Genomic DNA, 23403 nt, shown 5'->3' on the forward strand with positions numbered 1-23403 from the left:
CGGCTGTTTTGGAAATGCTGTGTGTGTGTGTGTGTGTGTGTGACAAAATGGGAATTTTCCCTTGTTATGTTGTATGTCAGCCTATGTGAGTCTTACTGTTTTGCATGAATGCTGTGTGTGCCTCAGGTTCCCTCTGTGTTGCACCAATGCTCAGGTGATGGGAATAAGGGTGTGACTTTTGCTGAGACCCTTGTGGACAGATGAGGCTGCTCCAGCTGCCTGCATGTATGCTATGGCCAGTGCCCTTCATAACCTGAGCTCCAGGAGGGGGATGCAACCAGGTGACATGGGAAATGAGACAAAGACCAGGAGGAGGAGCAACGGATTCGGGTTGCTGGAAGCTGGGCAGTCTGCATTTTGGGACTCAGAGCGGGGAGTCCAGGGCGTCGGGCCCGGAGTCCCCCCAAGATGGACTCGGCTGAAAGTCACTGATTTCTGGGCTAACAAGCTCCGTTCTATGCTTTGTTCCTGTCGAATAATAAACCCTTTTTTTTTGCAATGCTGGTTGAGAGTCACTGCTGACTGTGGAGTTGGGGTACAGGGCCCTCTGGTTTCCCCAGGCAGACTCGCTGCGGGAAATGCACAGTGCGGAAAGGGATGCTGAATGCTCTGAGGTCAGACCCAGGAAGGTCAAAGCTGTGTAAGCTTCTTGCCCTGGAGACAGTATGCTTAGAGAGAGGAGGCTCCCCCAGAGTCCTGGCTGGCTTCATATGGAGCAGTTCCAGAGCATCAGCCTGACGACTCCCTGACAGAGCGTCACTGGTTATGCTGTGTGAGGTGCATCAATCCCTGCAGAGTGGACAAGTCTCTCCCAGGGGTCTGTCTCAGTCAGACTCACTGAGCAGAGCTCACCCATGAAGCAGGAACTGGAGCCCAGAGGTTCAGAGTCAGGAGGCAGTGAGGCTGTGTGGGTGACCCTGAAGGACACATGAGAGTCTCTGGGGGTCCGGCACATCAGAGGAGTTCCTCCAAGAGACTGTTCCAAAGCTGGGGGCATAGCACAAAAGTTTCTGGGGCCCTGAGGCAAAATCTGAAACAGCCCCCCTGCGTCCTTCCTAAAATATTTAAAACATGAAGGGGAGGCCTCAGAGGTGGGGGACGCTCAGGATATTCTGTGCTCAGTACCCTGAACCTTCTTAATCTGGCCCTGAGCTAGATTGGACCTCATGGCCTTTCCCAGCTCTGTGCTTTCTCCCCGTGTGTGTGACAAGGAATGACATGAACACCAGAGGTGCAGAAGATCACATTCTCCTTTATGTCAGAATCATCATGGTTTAGACACAGAGAGCACACCCTGGGCAAGGTCAGCCTCTCTGAAATGAGACAGCCAGAGTTGGAGCTCCATGGCTTTGGGCTGGGGCTGCACCCAGGGCCAGCTCTAGCTTTTTTGATGCCCTAAGCAACGAAGAAAAAAAACCAAAAAAACCAAGCCTGGTTGAGCTGCCGCCGAAGTGCCGCCGAAGAGGAAGTGAGGGACTGCAGGGCCCGCTGCCGAATTGCCACCGAAGACCCAGACATGCCGCCCCGATGACGGATGGAGTGCTGCCCCTTTCTATTGACCACCCCAGGCACCTGCTTCCTTCGCTGGTGCTTGGAGCTGGCCCTGGCTGCACTGTGCCCTAATGCAGCCTGTGCTCATATGATCAGCGTGTCTCTCAGTCTGGGCTTCACAACCACATCACCTTTTATTTCATAGCGTAAGTTCCTCCAGCCCAGGGCACAGGGGGGCAGCTGCAGAGACTGATATGCACCTCTCATTTTACCTGGTGACAGACCATACCCCCACATGTACACGTCAGTCATTTCACCTGTAAAAGAATTATATAAATCAAACCTGCCTCCGAAGGAGTCCTGCTCCTGCCGCAGGATGATCACAGCCTTGGCACTGACGGAGTAGCCTTTCTGCAGGCCCTTGCTGGGTAAGGGCTTCCCGTTCACCCAGAACTCGGCTATGCCCGTGATGGATGCCCAGCCGGCACAGACGTGCTCCCAGTCCATACGGTTCTCTGGGACTCTGAAAGTCACAGATTCCCCCCGCCCCCATGTATAGTCCGTACTCCCTGGGTTTGGGTTTGAAGAGCAGGATTTCGTTGTCCTGGGCTTTGGTAGCATAGGAGAAAAGGCTGTATGGCCAAGTCAGATCAGTGAACGATCTCAGACACATGGTGAAGTTCTGCAGCAGCCACTCTGGTTCCGGCTTCACGACCACATGGGCATTGCTAGGTCCTTCCGGAAAACAAACACCTTTCGATAAAGGTCTGGGAGAGATGAAAGACATGTTGGGTGTTGGTACTGGTGTGATGGTATCACTACTCAGGCCCCTCGCTACAGACTCTGCTCTTCATTCCAGTGCTTGTGCCGCTCTGCAGCTTGCCCTGGGCTCCTCTGTCTTGGCCCTCAGCACCATCTGCTCTTCCGCTTCCACACCCCTCTACCCAATAACCCTCGCGTGTCAAAGTGTGAACAATGTATGGCCCACACCTCCCCCGGCCAATCAGAGAGCAGGCTGTGCAGTCATTGCCAAATGCCAACTCAACCCTTTTTGACCAATGGACTGTCCGTACTCCCATAAATCCCTCCTTTATCCCTCATGCCATCTGAGTCCCTCCCATGGACTACCCAGAAGGCAGGAGGTTTAGAAGCGCCTGCCTGCAATGGGGTGTTCACCTCACACTAGTCCACAAAGGGTTAATGTGGCTCAGAGAGGGTTAAATAACCTGATTAAACCCATCTGAGGGAGAGTTAGGCTTGATGGACAAGCCCTGATTGAGGATGGAGCCCAGCTGAGCAGGAGCAGGCAAGGCTCCTATAAAGCCAGGAAGCTGGCAGCAGAAAGGGGGATGCAGCGTGGAAGCCTGAAGTCACTTTTTGGGCTTAGAGAGGGAAAGGAGGTGACCTGGGGGGAGAGGAGAAGCCCTGGGATCCTGACCCTGAAGGAAGGGGGTACCCAGCGGGGAGCAGAAGTCTGAGAGGTGGGCTTATAAGGTTACTTAAACCTGCAGAGCCACATTAACCCTTTGTGGGCTAGTGTGGCGTGAACACCCCCTCATATTGCTCCATGACCATGCTCAATGGCGTTTAACTTGGGAGACCTGCTCAGTGGCTCTAGGTTGTGTGTGAAACCCTTCGGATTAAGGGTGGAACGTGGTGCCCCCTTATCTGCTTGTGAGCCTGCTTGTCACAACCGTGTCTCATAAAATGCGCATTTTGAACAGTGGGGCGATTAGCCATGGGAACAGCTTACTAAGGAGTGCAGTAAATTTTCTACCCCCAGAATCTTTACCCCCAGGGTAAAATTTTCAAAAGCACTTCAGTGATTTAAGAGCCTAAATCCCATTTTTAGGTGTGTCACTGAGCCACAGACATGACTGACTCTCTGTTAGACTCAGAGTCCTAAGGGCCTTGTCACTTTTGAAAATGGGACCCGAGGCGTGTGGATTTTAGAGTATTAAAATCAGCGCTTGAACAGAAAGCCTGAACCGTAGCTAATCTGCATCTTTGCTCTGACTGAGCAGGCTGGAGCAATCTGAGGATGCTCTGTGATATCTGCTGAAGCCACTGCCATCACTCTGCCCTCACTTGCTATCAGAACCTGCTCCCTGCTATAAACGGGTTTGGGGGAGAAGGGGAAGGCAGAAGGTGGGAAGAGGGGGGCAAATCAAAGGGAAGGAATGGGCAGAATTTGTGCAGGGGACAAAAATGTGTCTGTTGGCTGCTTCTGGGGTGCAGCATGGTGCTAGAACCGGTAGGGATTAGCCTGTCTTAGCCCGGCAGCACCACTGACCGGACTTTTAATGGCCGCCATGGTCCCTTTTTGACCAGGTGTTCCAGTTGAAAACTAAGGCCTTTGTCTGCAGCCAGATTAGAAGAGCAGCAGCCACTTGTTAAGAAGCAGGAAGTCACATCCTCACATTCCATCAAAATTACATTAAAACAGTGTAATATTGGGCTGTTAAGAAGGAGATCCTGTCCTAATAGCACCCACTATCACCAGATAAAGAAACCGATCTTAAGATGGCTAAAGAAAACTTAGTTTGATAGTATTCTGTCTGGCAAGAGTTGTGGTTGTGAAATTCTGATTTCTTTATTGTTTTGTCTTTATGGTCCCTACTTCCCTATTGTTTGTCTGTATGATCTGGTTCTTTGATTGTTTCTGTCTGTTACATAATTAATTTTGCTAGGTGTAAATCAATTAAGGTGGTGGGGTAGGATTGGTTAAAGAATTTTGTTACACTGTATTAGGATTGGGTAGTAAAATTTTAGTAAAATGATTGGTTAAGGTCCAGCTAAACATGCTGAGTAGTAACACACACAGCAACATTTGCAGAAACTTGCGAAGGGCAGGACTAGAACACACAGCACTCTTGGGAGCATAGTGTACTACCTGGGCCCCTAAGTCACCCAGTGACTGCACCATAAACACCTCTCTGCAACACAGTTGAGTACCACCACACAGCACCCCAGGCCTGACATCCTCCATCTCCCCATGCACATGCTAATCACTCCTCTGGCACATATTGCAGATACATGCCAATGTTTAGAGCAGGACAGACTAGCAAATAACTTTGTAACAATAGCTAGTGCCCAGCTCTGTGTTGGGGAAGCAGAGCTCAAATCTGATCTGGTTATCCCAGTCTGGGGCAGATCAGGGCCATTGTTTCAGCCTCCCACAGATATGTGAAAAAACAAGTTATTAGAACAAGGAAGTTCTACTGGTAGGTTCCTTCTACCCTGACACCACATCTCTGGAGCCCCTTGACCAGGTGACCTCAGCTTTGTACCACCCTGGCCCTGGTGAGGCAGCCCCACGTTCAGGACACTGTCAGCATACACATAGAATCATAGAATATCAGGGTGGAAGGGACCTCAGGAGGTCATCTAGTCCAACCCCCTGCTCAAAGCAGGACCAATCCCCAACTAAATCATCCCAGGCAGGGCTTTGTCAAGCCTGACCTTAAAAACCTCTAAGGAAGGAGATTCCACCACCTCCCTAGGTAACGCATTCCAGTGCTTCACCACCCTCCTAGTGAAAAAGTTTTTCCTAATATCCAACCTAAAGCTCACCTATTGCAACTTGAGACCATTACTCCTCGTTCTGTCATCTGCTACCACTGAGAACAGTCTAGATCCATCCTCTTTGGAACCCCATTTCAGGTAGTTGAAAGCAACTATCAAATCCCCCCTCATTCTTCTCTTCTGCAGACTAAACAATCCCAGTTCCCTCAGCCACTCCTCATAACTCATGTGTTCCAGTCCCCTAATAATTTTAGTTGCCCTCCGCTGGACTCTTTCCAATTTTTCCACATCCTTCTTGTAGTGTGGGGCCCAAAACCGGACACAGTACTCCAAATGAGACCTCACCAATGTTGAATAGAGGGGAATAATCACGTCCCTCGATCTGCTGGCAATGCCCCTACATATACTCCCAAAATGCCATTGGCCTTCTTGGCAACAAGGGCACACTGTTGACTCATATCCAGCTTCTCGTCCACTGTGACCCTAGGTCCTTTTCTGCAGAACTGCTGCCGAGACATTCGGTCCCTAGTCTGTAGCAGTGCATGGGATTCTTCCGTCCTAAGTGCAGGACTCTGCACTTGTCCTTGTTGAATTGAACCTCATCAGATTTCTTTTGGCCCAATCCTCTAATTTGTCTAGGGCCCTCTGTATCCTATCCCTACCTTCCAGCATATCTACCACTCCTCCCAGTTTCGTGTCATCTGCAAACTTGCTAAGGGTGCAATCCACACCATCCTCCAGATCATTAATGAAGATATTGAACAAAACTGGCCCCAGGACCGACCCCTGGGGCACTCCGCTTGATACCAGCTGCCAACTAGAGATGGAGCCATTGATCAGCCTGGAAAAAGGCTAATGTAGTGCCAATCTTTAAAAAAGGGAAGAAGGAGGATCCTGGGAACTACAGGCCAGTCAGCCTCACTTCAGTCCCCGGAAAAATCATGGAGCAGTTCCTCAAAGAATCAATCCTGAAGCACTTACATGAGAGGAAAGTGATCAGGAACAGTCAGCATGGATTCACCAAGGGAAGGTCATGCCTGACTAATCTAATCGCCTTCTATGATGAGATTACTGGTTCTGTGGATGAAGGGAAAGCAGTGGATGTATTGTTTCTTGACTTTAGCAAAGCTTTTGACATGGTCTCCCACAGTATTCTTGTCAGCAAGTTAAAGAAGTACAGGCTGGATGAATGCACTTTAAGGTGGGTAGAAAGTTGGCTAGATTGTCGGGCTCAACGGGTAGTGATCTATGTCTAGTTGGCAAGTGGAGTGCCCCAGGGGTCGGTTTTGGGGCTGGTTTTGTTCAATATCTTCATAAATGATGTGGAGGATGGTGTGGATTGCACTCTCAGCAAATTTGCGGATGATATTAAACTGGGAGGAGTGGTAGATACGCTGGAGGGCAGGGATAGGATACAGAGGGACCTGGACAAATTGGAGGATTGGGCCAAAAGAAATCTGATGAGGTTCAATAAGGATAAGTGCAGGGTCCTGCACTTAGGACGGAAGAACCCAATGCACAGCTACAGACTAGGGACCGAATGGCTAGGCAGCAGTTCTGCGGAAAAGGACCTAGGGGTAACAGTGGACGAGAAGCTGGATATGAGTCAGCAGTGTGCCCTTGTTGCCAAGAAGGCCAATGGCATTTTGGGATGTATAAGTAGGGGCATAGTGAGCAAATTGAGGGACGTGATCGTCCCCCTCTATTCGACATTGGTGAGGCCTCATCTGGAGTACTGTGTCCAGTTTTGGGCCCCACACTACAAGAAGGATGTGGATAAATTGGAAAGAGTCCAGCGAAGGGCAACAAAAATGATTAGGGGTCTGGAACACATGACTTATGAGGAGAGGCTGAGGGAACTGGGATTGTTTAGTCTGCAGAAAAGAAGAATGAGGGGGTATTTGATAGCTACTTTCAACTACCTGAGAGGTGGTTCCAGAGAGGATGGTTCTAGACTATTCTCAGTGGTAGAAGAGGACAGGACAAGGAGTAATTGTCTCAAGTTGCAGTGGGGGAGGTTTGGGTTGGATATTAGGAAAAACTTTTTCACTAGGAGGGTGGTGAAACACTGGAATGCATTGCCTAGGGAGGTGGTGGAATCTCCTTCCTTAGAAGTTTTTAAGGTCAGGCTTGACAAAGCCCTGGCTGGGATGATTTAATTGGGGATTGGTCCTGCTTTTGAGCAGGGGGTTGGACTAGATGACCTCCTGAGGTCCCTTCCAACCCTGATATTCTATGATTCTATCACTACTCGTTGAGCCCGACGATCTAGACAGCTTTCTATCCACCTTACAGTCCATTCATCCAGCCCATACTTCTTGAACTTGCTGGCAAGAATACTGTGGGAGACTTTGTCAAAAGCTTTGCTGAAGTCAAGGAACAACACGTCCACTGCTTTCCCCTCATCCCCAGAGCCAGTTATCTCGTCATAGAAGGCAGTTAGATTAGTCAGGCATGACTTGCCCTTGGTGAATCCATGCTGACTGTTCCTGATCACTTTCCTCTCCTCTAAGTGCTTCAGAATTGATTCCTTGAGGACGTTCTCCATGATTTTTCCAGAGATTGAGGTGAGGCTGACTGGCCTGTAGTTCCGCAGATTCTCCTTCCCTTTTTAAAAGATGGACGCTACATTAGCCTTTTTCCAGTCGTCCTGGACCTCCTCCGATCGCCATGAGTTTTCAAAGATAATGGCCAATGGCTCTGCAATCACATCAGCCAACTCCTTTAGCACTCTCGGATGCAGTGCATCTGGCCCCTTACAGCATGGCTCTTACAGCACTTTGGAACACTGGGTCTTAGACAGACACTTCTGCCCCACCTTTGTTATAATGTTTCTGGCTCGCCTCTGCAAACTTGTTTTTAAAACCTGTGCCTTTCTGCTTTCACTTCCTTTTTTATCCAGGATGCTTTTTTTAGTCTTCTTTGTAACTGTGACTTTTTAGAATCTAACAAAAGATTCTAAACAACCCCCAATTATTGCTCACATTTTGCCTTTTAATTTTTTCCTCCCAATCAATTTAGCTCATGATTGTTTTCACATTTGGAAAATTGGCCTCTTTAGGGTGCCAAATGTCTTTATGACTGTATTGTGTTTGCAAATAACAAATGTAGCAATTAGGTTCTGATCATTTGCATCCAGACTATCACTTTTTGTGCAGCAACCAATTAATTCACCGTTAGCCACTGGAAGATACTGTACAAAGTTGCCTTATGTTAGAAAACCATCTGTAATTATTAGAAACTCACAAGACATTTAACTAGCGCAGTATGAGTCTTCCAGCATTTGCCCCAAGATTGACAAAATGCAGGGGTCTTTCCTGCACCGGAGAGATTTGCTTGTGCTTCTCTGTAGTCTGATTTGAGTCTGTAATGCCCCCCTGGTAGCTCACCTAACTCAAGTCTCCAAGTCTAGAGCCCTAACCAACTCCGGCCTGATCACCCTGTGCAGCAGGATCTTCCTGGGCGATGGCTCCCAAGAGGCCAGCAAGGACGAGGGGTCAAAGCTGCAGCTTCTCCATGTTCTTCACTTGCAGAGCGACCCAGAGGGAAGACTCAGAGGGGCAGGAATGTGGAGAAGGGAGATGGGAAGCCTTGGGCTGCTCTGCCCCGAAACCTGCCGCGGCGCAGGGACCTGATTTATCCCTGAGTGGAGGTGGAAGAGGAAACATGTCCAACCAATCCCGTTCCGGGGCGGAGTCTGGAATTGCCTGTTCAAGCTAATTTCATGCTGTTCATGGGGCAATGGCCATTATCAACCCCTTCCTGTGCAGGGTGGGGCCCAGCCTAGCCAGCTGTGCCCACTGACAGAGACACTCCCCATGCACACAGCAGTCCCAGTATTTGTTGTACTCATTGCTCGTTACATAGACTGTGAGTGAGAGAAAGAGAAATACCCACAAACACCACACGGCATGTCCTGGCAGTGAGAGGTGCTCCCCATTTAGCTGAGCCTTTCCCCCAAGCCCCATCCCCAAGCCAAAGCTCTGGGCCTTGACTCCTGCCCTGCTTGTGAAGAGAGTCAGGCTCTGTCAGTGCAGCTAGGACATGAATTGCTGAGACAAATGCTGTCCCCGCCGATACAAATGCTGTTACACTTACCTCCCAAATCCTGGGCTGTGCAGAAGAGCCCTGGCTGGCCTTGAACGTCCTGGTGACACACAGAGGGGGCAGGTCTCCCTGCGAGGCCCAGCTCAAACCCCAGAGCTTTAGAGATCCACACTGTGAATTGCTGCTGGCATCAAAGGGGAAGCAGTGCACCCTGGAGAACCGGGTGCATGCTCCCTGCCCAGTCTGAGGCCACAAAGGCCTGAACCTCCAGGGCAAAGCCCCAGAGCTGAGCTATCACCCTATGAGGTGGTGATGGCAAGGTGCCTCTCACAGTATCTGTCTGCCTCTGTCAGTCTGGTTCTCCCCAGATGCTGCATTGGCCAAAGGTTTCCCCTGCTGAGTGGTGAAGATCAGGCGCCTGTGCTGACATCATTAGATCTAGAGCAGTGGGTTTCAACCTTTTTTCATTTCAAATGGCAGTGTGGACCTCTGGAAACCTTAGACATGCTCTGTGGACTCCCAGGGCCTGCTGCCCACAGGTTGAAAACCACTGATCTAGAGACCTGAACCATTATATTGCACTTGGCAAGCATTTGATCATGAGGCAGGTGAATATCCTTAGCCCAGTTTCGCATCTGGGGAAGCTGAGACTGTGAGAGGCTTGGCCATGACAAGCCCAAGGTCCCGGGCACTCAGCTGAGTACCTAGCCAGCCTTTCTGCCCCTTGGCTTCCCCATCTGTAATGAAGGGCCCAACTCTGACAGTGCCATTTTGCACATGGAGAAGCACGGGATCGGGAAGGACAAGAGGGCAAGTTCTTGCCCTGACACTCCCTTGCTGTGTGACCTGAGGGAAGTCCTGCGCTGATTACAGGCTCTGCACCATGGGAATGGTGGCATTCCCCTTCCTTTGGGACAGAACAGCGCCTGGAGAGTGCTGTGAAGGGGCAAGATAGGCTCCCTGCCTGGAGTTCACTGGGCTTAAGGCACCAGCTCAAGTGGCTGCCTTGGTTACTGAAGAAACAGCTGTTAGGATATAGATATTCAGGCCTGTCTACAAAGGCCTGTAGTTTAAGAATTTAGGTGTATTCTTATCACTTGGCTAGTTAGAGGTATAAAAGAAAGAATCAAAATCACTGTCTGCCAGTGTAAGGTCCTTCTCTTGCTGTGACAGTCTGAGTCCCTGTTCTTAGGCTAAGGCCTTTGACTAAGCAACAGAGGCAGCCATAAGCTGGGAAGCGACCGGTCACATCCTCACATTCCAAACTAGTCACATTGAAAGAAGGTGCTATTGGGCTGTTAGGAATACACTCCTGTCCCGATAATGCCGATCGCCTCCAGAGAAAGGGAAGTGCCTAGAAGATGTAAAAGAAAACTTAGTTTTGTTGCCGGCACCCAGTACCGAGAGGCTAAACAACAGCTGGAGTTGGTTTGCTACCCGGTATGCTACACCCAATAATCACAACGGGGTGGAGAAGCAGAAAAGTTTATTTGCAGCTGCAAAAAGGTACAGGGAGAATAAAATCTCAAATCCTGCACCCAAAGCAGGAAGTTACACAGGCTTTTATACATCCTTTTTCCCAGCATACTTATCCAATAGCAAGCTGCCCTAAGTATCCATATAGCCAGCCAATCCAGTTCCCAGCTAGTTCCCTTGTGCTCTGTATCATTTCTTAAACCATACATAAAGCTGCTTTATTCAGCATTGTTCTTCCATATCTGCCCTGTTTGGCCTTGCTTAATTTCAGGCAATCTGACTCTGCAGCACATTGTTGCAGATTCTCAGCATAACTGCTGTGAGTGCCTCCAGGTGGGAGGGGGGGCCAAGGACACTTGGGCCTAGTGTGAGGGGGCTTCATCGACACTCGTGGTCTTCCATCCCCTCGAGTTACCTAGTGGCCATGCCCCAGTGTCCCCAACAGTTTGATAGCATCCTGTCTGGCAAGAACTCACTTATCAATAGCTGGGACGTGAAATCCTCACTTCTGTATTGTTTTGTCATTATAGATCCCAATTTGCTATTGTTTGTCTGTATAATCTCTGTCTGGTTCTGTGATTGTTTCTGTCTGCTGTATAATTAATTTTGCTGGGTGTAAACTAATTAAGGCGGTGGGATATAATTGGTTACATAATCATGTTACAGTATGTTAGGATTGGTTAGTTAAATTTCAGGAAAATGATTGGTTAAGGTATAGCTAAGCAGAACTCAAGTTTTACTATATAGTCTGCAGTAAATCAGGAAGTGAGTGAGTGGGTGGGTGTGTGTGGGGGAAATGAGAACAGGGAATGGGGGTGGGGAAATTGGAATCACGTTTGGCTAAGGGCAGGAATGGGAACAGGGACACAGGTAAGGCTCTGTGGTGTCAGAGCTGGGAAGGGGGACACTAAGGTAGGAAACTAGAATCATGCTTGCTGGAAGTTCACCCCAATAAACATCAAATTGTTTGCACCTTTGGACTTCGGGTATTGTTGCTTTCTGTTCATGCGAGAAGGACCAGGGAAGTAAGCGGGTGAAGGAATAAGCCCCATAACAACAGCCACAGGGCCCCACCCCTCCTTTCTTGCCTTTTTATTTTTTCAATTTTAAACTGTCATCTTTTCATCTTTTCTTTCTGACCATACAGGTTCCCATCCTATCAGATAATGAGTTTATTTTAAAAAGAAATGTTTGAAAGTTTAACAGGTAGACCAGGTCATGGGGGTCAGAGAGCAGTTTTGAGTTTTAGGGGAATATTGATAATTGACTGAAACCTTTTGTAGTGAAATTGTTTTGTAGGCAGCCATTCTTTGTTAGTTGTCATGCTTTAGCATGGCAAGCGTGTGTCATTCAGAAACACTTCCCTCCTTTACCAGGCATTATCTCCCCCATACAATGGACAAATGAAATAATCAATAACTAAGATTAAGGGAAACACTGGGGGATTACAGGCTTGGAGACATTTTGTAGCAGGACCCGCAAAGCAACAAGTACATTCCTGTTTATTATTACATTCCAGGGTCCTAGAGGATGAGTGGTTTGGGGTGTGGGAGGGGCTCAGGCAGAGGGTTAGGGTCTGAGGGCTCTGACTGGGGGTGTGGGCTCTGCGGTGGGGCTGGGGATGAGGAGGCTGGGGTACAGGCAGGCTGCTCTGGGGTCTGGGGCCAGAGAGGAGGACTTCCCACAGCCCTCTCCCTGCTGGCAGCAGCGAGCGGGAGGGGCCCCTCCTCCCCCCCGGCAGCACACTCTCCCCACACCACTGTCACTGCACGTGCTCCTAGGACCCCTCTCAGGTCCAGGAAGCCCCCTCGCCTCCCCTGTGGTAAGTGCTGGGAGTGGGGGGTGTTGCCATCACATGTGCGCCTAGGGTGGCAGGCGGGGCCGGGGGAGAGACCCAGCCCCGAACATTGGTGGAGCCAGGAGCCCATGCCCTGAATATTGCTGGAGCCCAGGCACCATGGGCGCATATAATTCCCCATCCCTGCCTTTTCATCAGAAAACTTGGGTTGGGTTGGGTTGTAACAGAACTGACTCAGGAAAGTATAAGATATACAAATAATACAAAACTAAGGGTGCAACAGCTCCCATCCTCCTGTGCCGTTAAACAGAAATTCCTCCTTACTTAGGGAGGGAGATCCATGGACTTTTGAAAGATTAGCCCTGAACTATTGGCTAAGAGTATAGCGCAGCTTTTCGCATAAAAGAGAATGATCTGTTTCAAGAGGCCTGTTGGTTGAAGATGGAAGCACCTAGAAGTCCCTTGCTAGCACCAGCAGTCAAGTGGCTCACAAAGAGATGTTATATGGGTGAAAATTGTGGGAAATGAAGAAACAAATATACCACTGACACATATGGCGTGTGAGACGTGTCATGGGAGCGGGCCAACAGGAATAGCTGCCGATGATTGTGATCACAAGGACAATGTGGAGGAGAAATATGAGGCCAGACCACTGACCCAAGTTTGTTTGAGACTCTGGATCCCAAGCAGGAGACCCAAATGATTCAAAGGGAGGGTTGTACGGAAGTGAGTCACAGCTACGTTGTACGTAAGTGTAACCCTTCTGCCCATCAGAGTTGGCAGCAACAAGGGCTGGGCTCAGTATCTAGGGGATCCATTCCAATAACACAGTGCAAAACTGGCTCGAGCTCCCACCCAGTGACCTGGGACAAATATATACCACCCCCGCTGGGCGCCTCCAAGAGGCAATACTTCCCCTCTCGCAAGCACAGAGTCTGAGTGTAGCAAAAGCCTTTTAATAACAGAGAAACAAGGTGGCATTATGTTGGGGAAACACCACCAACAGGATTCAGAACACAGCCCATGAGCAAAAACCCACTCCAAGCAAATTGGGCCTTTGGTTCTTGAGTCCAGCAACCCAAAAGTCACCCAAAGTCCCAAAAACCCAAAAGTCTCTGTCCCTGGTCAGTGAAGCCCCAGAGTTCAAAAGTTTATCTACAGAGTTTTACTTCCCAACCTGGGTGGAAATGGGGGGGTTAAGGGGTACCTTACGTGGTCCAAAGCCAATTGCCCCACCTCTCCATGGGGCTCTGCTGTGCTCCACCAGCCATCCCACGAGCCACTCCAGCCATCTCACAAACTGCCCTGCTCCGCTCTACCAGCCATCCCATAAGCTGCTCCAGCTGTCCCGCAAACTGCTCCACAATATAGCTTTGGGCCCCCCGCGACTTAACACAATGCTCAGTGATTTCAGCTTGTAGTAGGGGAGCCCCAATGCTGGCACACCATTAGCCCAAAGTGAATTCAGCTCAGCAGCCTGTAACTAAACTCCTATAAGAATCAAAACTAGCTCCAATATTCTACAGTGCAGGAGGAAGAAGGTGCAATCAGTATGGAAGATGGGCCGCCCCCCCGGGACCCATAACACCAGGCATTAATACCTATCCCCAGCCTCTCTCCATTCACTGGGAGTTGGAACCCATAACGCTTGCCTAGCAAGTGCTGCTTAGTTGATGGCGAGTCCCTCCATCGTAACAAAAGGCCAAGTACAGTTTCACTGTCCTTGATTCACCTAATCAGGATAATAACAGTTTATTCCTGCACCAGTAACAGAGAAACTGGGGCTCCTACAACAGCCAAAGTGACCATCTTGGCGGGGTGGGTGTGCCTATGCAAATGAGATCAGCCCCTGAAGTTCTTTTCCACAACCCACCATGACTTGCCACCAGATGTCAGGGTAGAGCTCATCCTGTCTCTGCTTACATAAGAATGTTTAGGGGCTTGGAGGGGACCTGGCCACGGTAGCTCAATTGGCTAGAGACTTTTGGATCGAGCCCATCCAGAGGCAGTTCTTTTATTGTAAAAGCTGCGAGCTGAAGGGGTCTCTTGACACACAAAGTAAAAGGTTTTAAAAGCACATCATATAAAAGTACAAAGATGCTCAGAGTATTTGGAGAATGTGGACACCAATTGTCTGCCAGAGCAAATGGATAGGGCCTGATCTTGTTTTTGCTCAGACCCAATGCCAGATGCTCAGCAGGATGCTGAAAGAGAAGAGGGTGCTTATCCTATAGGCCTGTACTCTTTAATGTTGAGGAAGAAATATGGTATTAAGCCTGTGCGAGGCCAGAACTGTAAAACTGTTATGTGTGTGTACTTGTGCGATTGGCTGTGCATGGACTTGTTATGCACTGCCTGAGAGAGAAACAATTTGAGGACTGCCCGGGGTTACTCATAGATGCCCCCTGCCAGAGGAGTCACGACTGTGTGAACTGGAATCAAAGGAATTACTGGCAATTTGTGCATGGAGAGTGTTCTACATAGTATTGTCACACTGGGAGAGGTACTGCTGTGCCTCTGTTTAACCCAGAAACATTTAGCTCAAGGGGCAGAGCTGATGGACAAAGTGACTGAGGACCCAGACAGAGCGTTAGAGGAAACAAGCCGACGGATACATGTTTAATACGACATGTTGAACGTCTTCTTTGTTCAGCAAATCACAAAACCCTGCTGAAAAAAACCCTAAAAGTTTGAGTGTGGTAGGGAACAAAACCGGATATGTTATGAAAATATGGCGTGTGTTGTAAATAAAATGTCAGTTGAAAATGATTGTGTCAGGCATATTTTTATGGAGCTCCCCGTCACAGGATGGGAGAGGGGAGGGTTGGTGGGCCCTGTGTCATATGAACCCCTCATGCAAAGCTTACCAAATTACAGCCCCCATCAAGCCTACAGCATCAAGGCTGTGGCATAACCTCTGTTGCTGTGCCCTTTCGGTACGCACAATGCACCGGGCGCAAGCTGGTGCAGGAAAACATTGTCTGTAAATGGCGGCAGTGACACTTACTTGCCCCCACAAAATTGTTGTGCCGCTTCGTTTCGGGAATGTGCCACCTAAAGTGAGTCAGGCATGTCCAGACAAACCCAAACATGTTTCAACATGTCCAAACCCGTCTTTCTTAAAAACAGTCTTCAGCAATCTACCGCTGGTAAAAAAAGTTCATGACAAGAATGTAATAAACAAAAACCAAAACCAGAAGTAACTGTTGCTTTGCAGGTCCTGCTACAAAAGGTCTCCAAACACATAATCTTCCAGTGTTCTTCTGAATCTGATTTATTGATTATTTCTGACAGTCCACTGTATGGGGGAGGTAATGCCTTGTAATGTAGGAAAGTGTTTCTGTATGACACACGCTTGCCCAGACTAAAGCATGACAAAGAATGGCTGCCTACAAAATGGTTTCACTACAACAGATTTCAGTAAGTTATCAATGTTCCCCTAAAGCCCAGGGCTGCTCTCTTGCCATGTCCTGGTTTGCATATTACATTTTTAGAAAGACAAGGGGGATGAGGTAACATCTTTTCTTGGACCAACTTCAGTTGGCGACTGCCAACTAGGCTCAAAACAAGCCAATTTTCACTTGTTTTAAGTGGGCCTGGCTTGTAATTTCTTTGAGTTGCTTGGTTTTGGGCTTTCCCAGCTCTTTAAGCAGCTTGTTGTTTCTTGCTTCTTGTTTTGGCTTCCTGCTTTAAGTGGCTTATTGATTGTTGCTTGTTTGGGGCTTCCAATCCGGGAGTGGCTGCTGCTTTTTTTTGAATTTCCCATGGAAGAGCATGATTGGCTCCCAGTTGCACAATGCCTCCAACCAAAAGAAAGGATATGGAGGAGACTGATAGTCCCCAGGGCCAATGGGGAGAGGCCAACGCTCTAGGTCAGCTCTATTGGCAAGGCACTGCAGGCCAATGAGGGAAAGGATTCAGGGAACCAAGAGCCGCGGGAACCGACTCTCACTCCATCTGCTTTGGTTGGATCCCCCTCTCAGCACCAAGCTGCCAGGTACCCACTCGCTCCTCCATGCCAACACATGCTTAAAAAAATTAGGGAACTAACCAGACACTGCGCTTTACTTTGGTGTTCAGATATGTGGCTTTCTATTGCCTTCTTTCCATCTCCCTGCATTGGTATGTTGCCTACCTACCATAAACTCTTTGGGGGCAGGGACCGGGTCTTAATACCCTTCTAAAGAGCCTGGCATGTTGTTGATGCTGTACTGACAACTTTCATGTGCTTTAGCATTTGTGAGGGGAGGACTGCATGTGGTGCGGAGGAAGGGTCAGAGTTCCCTTTCGACTGCAGTACAGGAGGTTTAGTTCAAAGGAACCTATCTGTGGGAAACTTGGATTAGTGCTTTTGGCAGGTTTCTAAATACAACTAGAAGGGGCCAGTTTACTTCTCTCCCCACAACCCTGTTTTTTAAATTAAAACCATAGCACCTTATCTGCAGGCCATGTGTTTACTTAGCACTTCTAGAGTGTGGGGAGAGAGAGGCGTGAGCGGTGGGTGGGGGAGTGGCTGGAGAGGCGCGAGGGGTGGGCAGTTGGGAGCCTGGGGGAGAAGCCGGAGAGGTGCAAACAGTGGGCAGGGAGTGGCTGGAGAGGCGCAAGGGGTGGGCGGTTGGGAGCCTGGGGGAGGGGACAGAGAGGCACGAGTGGTGGGCGGGGGAGCGGCCAGACAGGCGCGAGGGGTGGGTGGTTGGGAGCCTGGGGGAGGAGCCGGAGTGGAGACAAGAAGACTTTTTTTCAAAGTCTTTTTTCAAAGTTGTTGAAAGAAAAATACCCCCAACATATTGAACCTATCCCTGTTTTCTGCAGTCTCTGTCTGGCAGAATGGTTACAAGTTCATAATATACCTTTTTGTTGTGTGTACTCTACATTATTGCTAAAAATACATTATGGAATTTTTTCAAAAACACCCCTTTTGAAAAAAGAAAAGGAGGACTTGTGGCACCTTAGAGACTAACAAATTTATTTGAGCATAAGCTTTCGTGAGCTACAGCTCACTTCATCAGATGCATCACGAAAGCTTATGCTCAAATAAATTTGTTAGTCTCTAAGGTGCCACTAGTACTCCTTTTCTTTTTGCGGATACAGACTAACACAGCTGCTACTCTGACCCCTTTTGAAGTGTGGCTTGTTTGGGGCTTATTTGTTGGGAGTGAAAATGGATCGGGCTTGTTTTGGGCTTGTTTTGAAGCAGGATTGGCTTGATTTTTGGCCTTGATTTGCTTTTTTATCTCGTGAGATTTGGAAACTCTTCTGAGACAAGCTTTCGAGCCACACAGAGCTCTTCTTCAGGTCTTAACCTGCTTCAGATCTGAGAGAAGAGCTCTGTGTAGCTGGAAAGCTTGTCTCTCTCACCAACAGAAATTAGTCCAATAAAAGATATTACATAAGCCACCCCCCCGCCCCCGTCTCTCTAATATCCTGGGACCGCACATTACAACTACATTGCATACACGATCATTTTTTAAAAGTTTATTTAAAAAAACTCCAAACTTTATTTGAGATGAATAAAAACTATGTTAACCAAAAGAACAGGAAAAGATGACAGTTTTAAATGGGGGGGGGGGGAAGTCAGGAAAGGAGGGGGAAGGTCTTTGGACTGTTTCTTCAGGTAACCAAGGCAGAGGCTGCAGCCTTATCACTGAACTTCCTGCGCTCAGAAAGCCAGGGCTTTTGTCCTTTAAAAAAATCATTTTTTAATGTAAAAACCATCAGTTGTGGGTTTTATACTATACGCTGGATTGTAAAGCTTTCTTTACAATTTACAAGTGATAAGTCTTTAGAGCAGGTTTTGGTTGGCTGGGGTTTTTTGTATTCTGGGCAATTTATTTAGGCATAACTTTAAAAAGCAAACTAACTCTGTTTTTGAAGAGCTCCTTTAAACATTTTATTTTTTAATGTAAAACGTTTCTTTACATGAAGATTTTGTATAATATTTCTATTCCCAGAAACTTGTTTCTTCAAAATTTCTTTTTTGCAACTGGCAGGATTTGGTCCACATGGACTTGGTGGTGTCTGCTCACTCTGAATCCAGATTTCTTTCCACCTATCTACAAATATCCTGTGTCCAACTTGACAAGGTGTGATGAGTCTGGGACATCCCAAGGGCAGATGCGGTGAATATTAACAGCTCATGTCTGGAGTCACTGCTCTATGTATGGGCATGATGGGGCATGTGACATGGGGGAGTAGAGTGATTCATTCTAGACAGGTGCTCCGGCTCCATGCTGTCCCCATTCCTCCTCTGATTGTGGACACTGCTCCCGGTATAGTTCTTAGCCTATAGGACTTCAGCACTGATTGGGCTTTTCAGGTGATGTCATATCTGCAGTTCAATTCCCCTTCAAGCACAAAGATGACATCACCAAGGATGCATTATGTAAATTAGATGGATGGGGAAAAGACATTGAAACCCCTTTCCCATAAGTTAAAAGGGACACAGTCAACTCAAAAATCGCTTGGTAAATTAACTCCTCTCTGTACACAGGTTACTAACAGAGTTGGGCCCAAAATTAGATTCAGAATTAAATTGGAAGAAGGATAAAGGAGTTTGAGGCGCAAGTGGTGTTTTCGTCCATCCTCCCCGAGGAAGGAAAAGGCCTGGGTAGAGACCGTCGAATCGTGGAAGTCAACGAATGGCTACGCAGGTGGTGTCGGAGAGAAAGCTCTCTCCTGCTTTTGGATGCTATTTAATTTTACATTCTTTGAGCTACAAGAGGTGAGATGCTCCAAGGCTCAGGTTCGCATGCTAGGGATGGGGAGGCAAGTGCACATGGCTGGGCAGGAAGCCAGCTTTTGGGGCAACTGTTTTGAGACGCCCAAGGGGCGTCTGCTGCGTAGGAACCTGTACTGAAGATAACAGTAAAGGCAGCGGCATGTTACTGCTCAGAGACAGGGAAAAGCCTGTCATAATTGACCGAGGCTGCTATTAATCTCCGCTCAGTGGTAATTATTGCTTCTTCCTCTTTTCTTCCCTTTATTACTTTCTGAGTTGCTGTTAACATGATTTGAGTCTGAAGCATAAAGCGAATTGTGTGTTTGGCAAGTTTAACGCCCACATTTAATTCTCCAGTTCCCCCTAATTACACCCTATTGCACATCTGCACAATTATACCTTCAGGAGCCATGGGGAAACTGCAGCTAGTCCCCCGTTGCAGAGGAGACAAAGCACTGGGCATGTGAGCAAGGGCTGGATCCCAAGCCACTGAAGTCCCTGGACATTTGGACGTTAGCGCCAGTGGGGCTGGATCAGGTCCTCAGTGCTGTGCCAAAGGCCAGTGCCTGCGGGAGCAAAAGCAGCAGGGTGGAGGTGAAGGACCAGGCCCTGGAGAGGCAGCAGTAGAGCCCACAGCTAGCAACACATTCCCCAGATGCGGGCCAGATTTTTCCATCAAACTGTGAATTTTGAAAATATTCATCTAGCCCCAATCAGCACTAAGTGGCAGCCCCTCTAACCAGGAACCAAGACCCAGCCCCATCGGCAAGGAACTGAGACCCAGTACTTCAGTTTATCCTGCATATGTTTTATTGCTACTTTATTTATTGTTTTATTGGGTGTGGAGGGGAGGTGGGGGCAACAGGATTAAGTTTGCTCTCAGGGCAGACCAAGAGACATAGGTGGATGGGTGTTGCCTAGCTGTCTCACTGAGGCCAACCCATGTCTATGGAAAACCCAGTCACCAGGATACAGACACCTAGCAACCAAAGACCCAGAGGCAGGAGGATTTCCCTGCCTCTCAGCAGGGAAGCTGAGCAGAGACCCCAGCTCAGAACAAAGGACTTGGAGGCGTGAGGGGGGAAGTAAAGATTTGGCTTCTGGAAGGAGCCTGGCTCTCTCAGCTGGGAGAGGACTGAGGAAGGAAGTCAGAAAATGGGGTTCACTATATCTTGGCTTGTGAGTTGCTCTGGGCTGAGCAGAATGGTCCTTGCTTTCACCTTCCTGTGTCTGCGCTGACCTAGGGACTTCCTATGCTGGGTTCCAGTCATCTAATAAACCCAATTGTTCTGAAAACGCTGCTTGAGGGTCACTGCAAATACTGGCTGAGGTGGGTTAGTTCCTGCAGAGTGGGCAAGTCTCTCCCAGGAGACTGTCTCTCACTGGGCAGAGCTCACGACTGGAAGCAGGAATGCTGGAGCCCAGGGGTTCAGTCTCAGGAGGCAGTGAGGCCGTGTGGTCAACCCTAAAGGACAAGTGAAAGCTCTTGGGGGTCTGGCCTAACAAAGGGGTTCCTCCTAGATGCTGTTGTAAAGCAGGGCACATAGCACCAATCCTGGGGTCCGTGACACTGGACCTGGGTGTGGAAGATGCTTGGAAATGCAAACAAGTGTCATCGTCCCAGCTGTGATTCTGAACTGCTTTGTCAGAACTGACTGCTCCATCCTTGGCTTTGACTCTGGGTCCTTCATCCAGCTGGGGAGCCTTCCTCTTTGTCTCACTTGCGTATCCTTGTGGTGGTGCAGAACCAGGGCCTGCTCATCCTGGTTGGGGCTTCCCTGTTTACTCCTGCCCCAGCTCAAAGGACAGTGTCTACCTGCGCAGAACAATGCCTGCATGGCCAGGTGCCCCACATGCTCCCACACCTCTGGGCACACAGCTACGAGGCTGGGGTGTGGGATGGGGTGAACTGTCAGCTCGAACGGGCAGGGCCTGGAACAGCTGGTGGGACTCCTCCTTCTGTGCCTTTGTCCAAGTACCATGTTATACCACCTAGGGAGGTGGTAGAATCTCCTTCCTTAGAGGTTTTTAAGGTCAGGCTTGACAAAGCCCTGGCTGGGATGATTTAACTGGGAATTGGTCCTGCTTTGAGCAGGGGGTTGGACTAGATGACCTTCTGGGGTCCCTTCCAACCCTGATATTCTATGATTCTATGATTATAAACCTCCCCCTTCTGCACGCTGCTGGCTGGGTGCGATGGGGTTCAGGACAGGTTGCTGGGAGGGGGGCGGAGCTGGATCTCCTTGTCCCACGCGCGCAGGCTGCTTTGCCAGCACAACTCATGCACTGGAGTCATACCCTGGACTGAACCCCTCCCACCGACCTCCGACGTCTTCATCGGGATGATTAACAGAGAGAACTTGGGCTCCCAAACTGCACTCCCCGGAGAAGCTGATCAGTCCTGAGCTGGCATCAGGCAGGGCTCAGCTGTGTCCTGGCATAGGCTCTGGGCAGCAAAGATTCCAAAGTCAGAGGTTACAGCCGGGACTCCAGAGAGGACTGGCAGGCGGCAGAGGAGCAGGCCTAGCTGGGATGGGTGAGGTGGTGCTGCTCGTATCCACAGCCAGAAATCACCAGGGAGGTGACAGGACACCATCTCCCCGGATGCATCCCAGCAGCACAGCAAAGCTCAGGTATGTCGGGCATCCAGAGTCACTGGGGGAGCCCAGAACCAAAGGGCAGGGCCAACCCAGCTGAGAGAGCAGCGCCCCCTGCTGGAGTGCAGGGGGTAATGGTGGCCAGGCAGCTCAAAGCGCCAGGCATGTTCCTCTACATCCCAGCACACAGTGCCCACCCAAAGCGGGTGCCAATGAGACTTGCAACAGGTGGGTGGGGCGCATGGGTGCCTCAAGGGCCCACTCCCCCCAGACGGACAGACAGACAAACAGTTGTGTATGGGGACAGATAAAGCATCACGCTTATCACGTGTGCCCCCACCCTACTCCGAGCCGCCCTTCGGCCCATGGCCCCAGCCAGCCCTTCCTTGCACATGGGGCCGTTGTTGGCCAAGGAGGGGTAGAGAGAGGTGCTGTCTGCTTCACCTATTGCCAAGACCCTGCTCTGCCCACCACCCTGAGCCCGCAAACAGCACCCTGCATGCCCCTGCCCCCACTCTGGCACTTCAGTGTCTGGCCATCCCACTCCCTGCAGATATTTGTGCTCAGCTATGAGATTGGCTTCTGTTTCTGACCCCCACAGTCACCTCCGTGGAGACAGACACAGCTGTGGGTGGTCCCTGGGGGCTGCAGAGCCATGGTGCGGCAGGCCGGAATGGGGGGCCAAGGCCTGGCTTTGAGACTGGGGAGTGTGGGTGTCCTGTATCGTCCTCCTGGGAACGGACACAGCCCACACCAGATGGAGTGCAGGGTTCCAGCGCTCATGCCTGCCTGCAGCCCAGGGCAGGGCGGGAGGGTTCGCCTAGGGGCCCAGGCCTTGCATCGCGCCCTCAAGCAGTGCTGGACAGAGGGAGGAGCACATGTGACCTTCAGCAGAGAAATCCTAGGGGGATGGGGGGACACTGCAGTGTGTGACCCCTGCCCTGCCCCACTGAGCCCAGACCCCACAGCGCCCCTCCTTCTCTGGGTGGGGGAGGACGATTGGTTGAGTTTTAGGAACCATCAGTTTGGTACTGAGCCAGTTCTCTCTGCTCAGATCAAACCCTCATTGGGCCTCGCTCACCCCGGGGATTCCAGTCCCCATCGAGCTGCCCTTGTGCATCCGGGCAGGGCTGGTGTCGGCATAGCTCACCCCGGTGCATCATTGCACTGGGGACTGGGACCCCTCTGAGCCCTCCTGCTCCAGCCCTGGCCAGCTCTTGGGACAGGCACCGTCATACCATCCCAGACGCCATTGTGCTGCCGTGGTTGGGGCAGTGACGGGGGAGGGGTGGGCAGGTACAGGGTGGGCATGGTTATAAATAAAGCCAGCCCACACACTGTCCTGGTACAAGCCCATAAGGGTAGAAGGTGCCTGCACTGGCGGAGGAGGAGAGCACCTGGCAGAGGTGACAGTAAGCCAGTAGGCCCCGGTATGGCATATCGGCAAGAGCCGGTGCACCGTACTGGGGTGGATGGGCTTCCCCAGGCACAATTTAAAGGGCCTGCAGCTCCCAGCAGTGGCTGGAGCCCCCGGCCCTTTAAATTGCTGCCAGAGCCCTGGCTGCCGAGCCCTGGGCCCTTTAAATCGTCCCCAGAGCCCCGCCGCCACTTTCCCAGGGCTCCAGCAGGCTCCGGGGACGATTGAAATGGCATGGGGCGGTAGTGGCGACCAGAGCCCCATCCCCGGAGCCCCATCCCTGGAGCCCTGGGGAAGCGGCGGTGGGACTCCGGGGACAATTTAAAGGGCCCAG

General features: G+C 50.0%; 1 pseudogene; it reads right to left on the reverse strand.

Moving 5' to 3' along the window:
* Window positions 1–1611: 1611 nt before the first annotated feature.
* On the reverse strand, window positions 1612–23091 carry LOC140902921 (serum amyloid P-component-like; annotated as a pseudogene).
* Window positions 23092–23403: the final 312 nt, after the last annotated feature.

This window comes from Lepidochelys kempii, chromosome 24, assembly GCF_965140265.1.
Source record: "Lepidochelys kempii isolate rLepKem1 chromosome 24, rLepKem1.hap2, whole genome shotgun sequence".
NCBI lineage: Eukaryota > Metazoa > Chordata > Testudines > Cheloniidae > Lepidochelys > Lepidochelys kempii.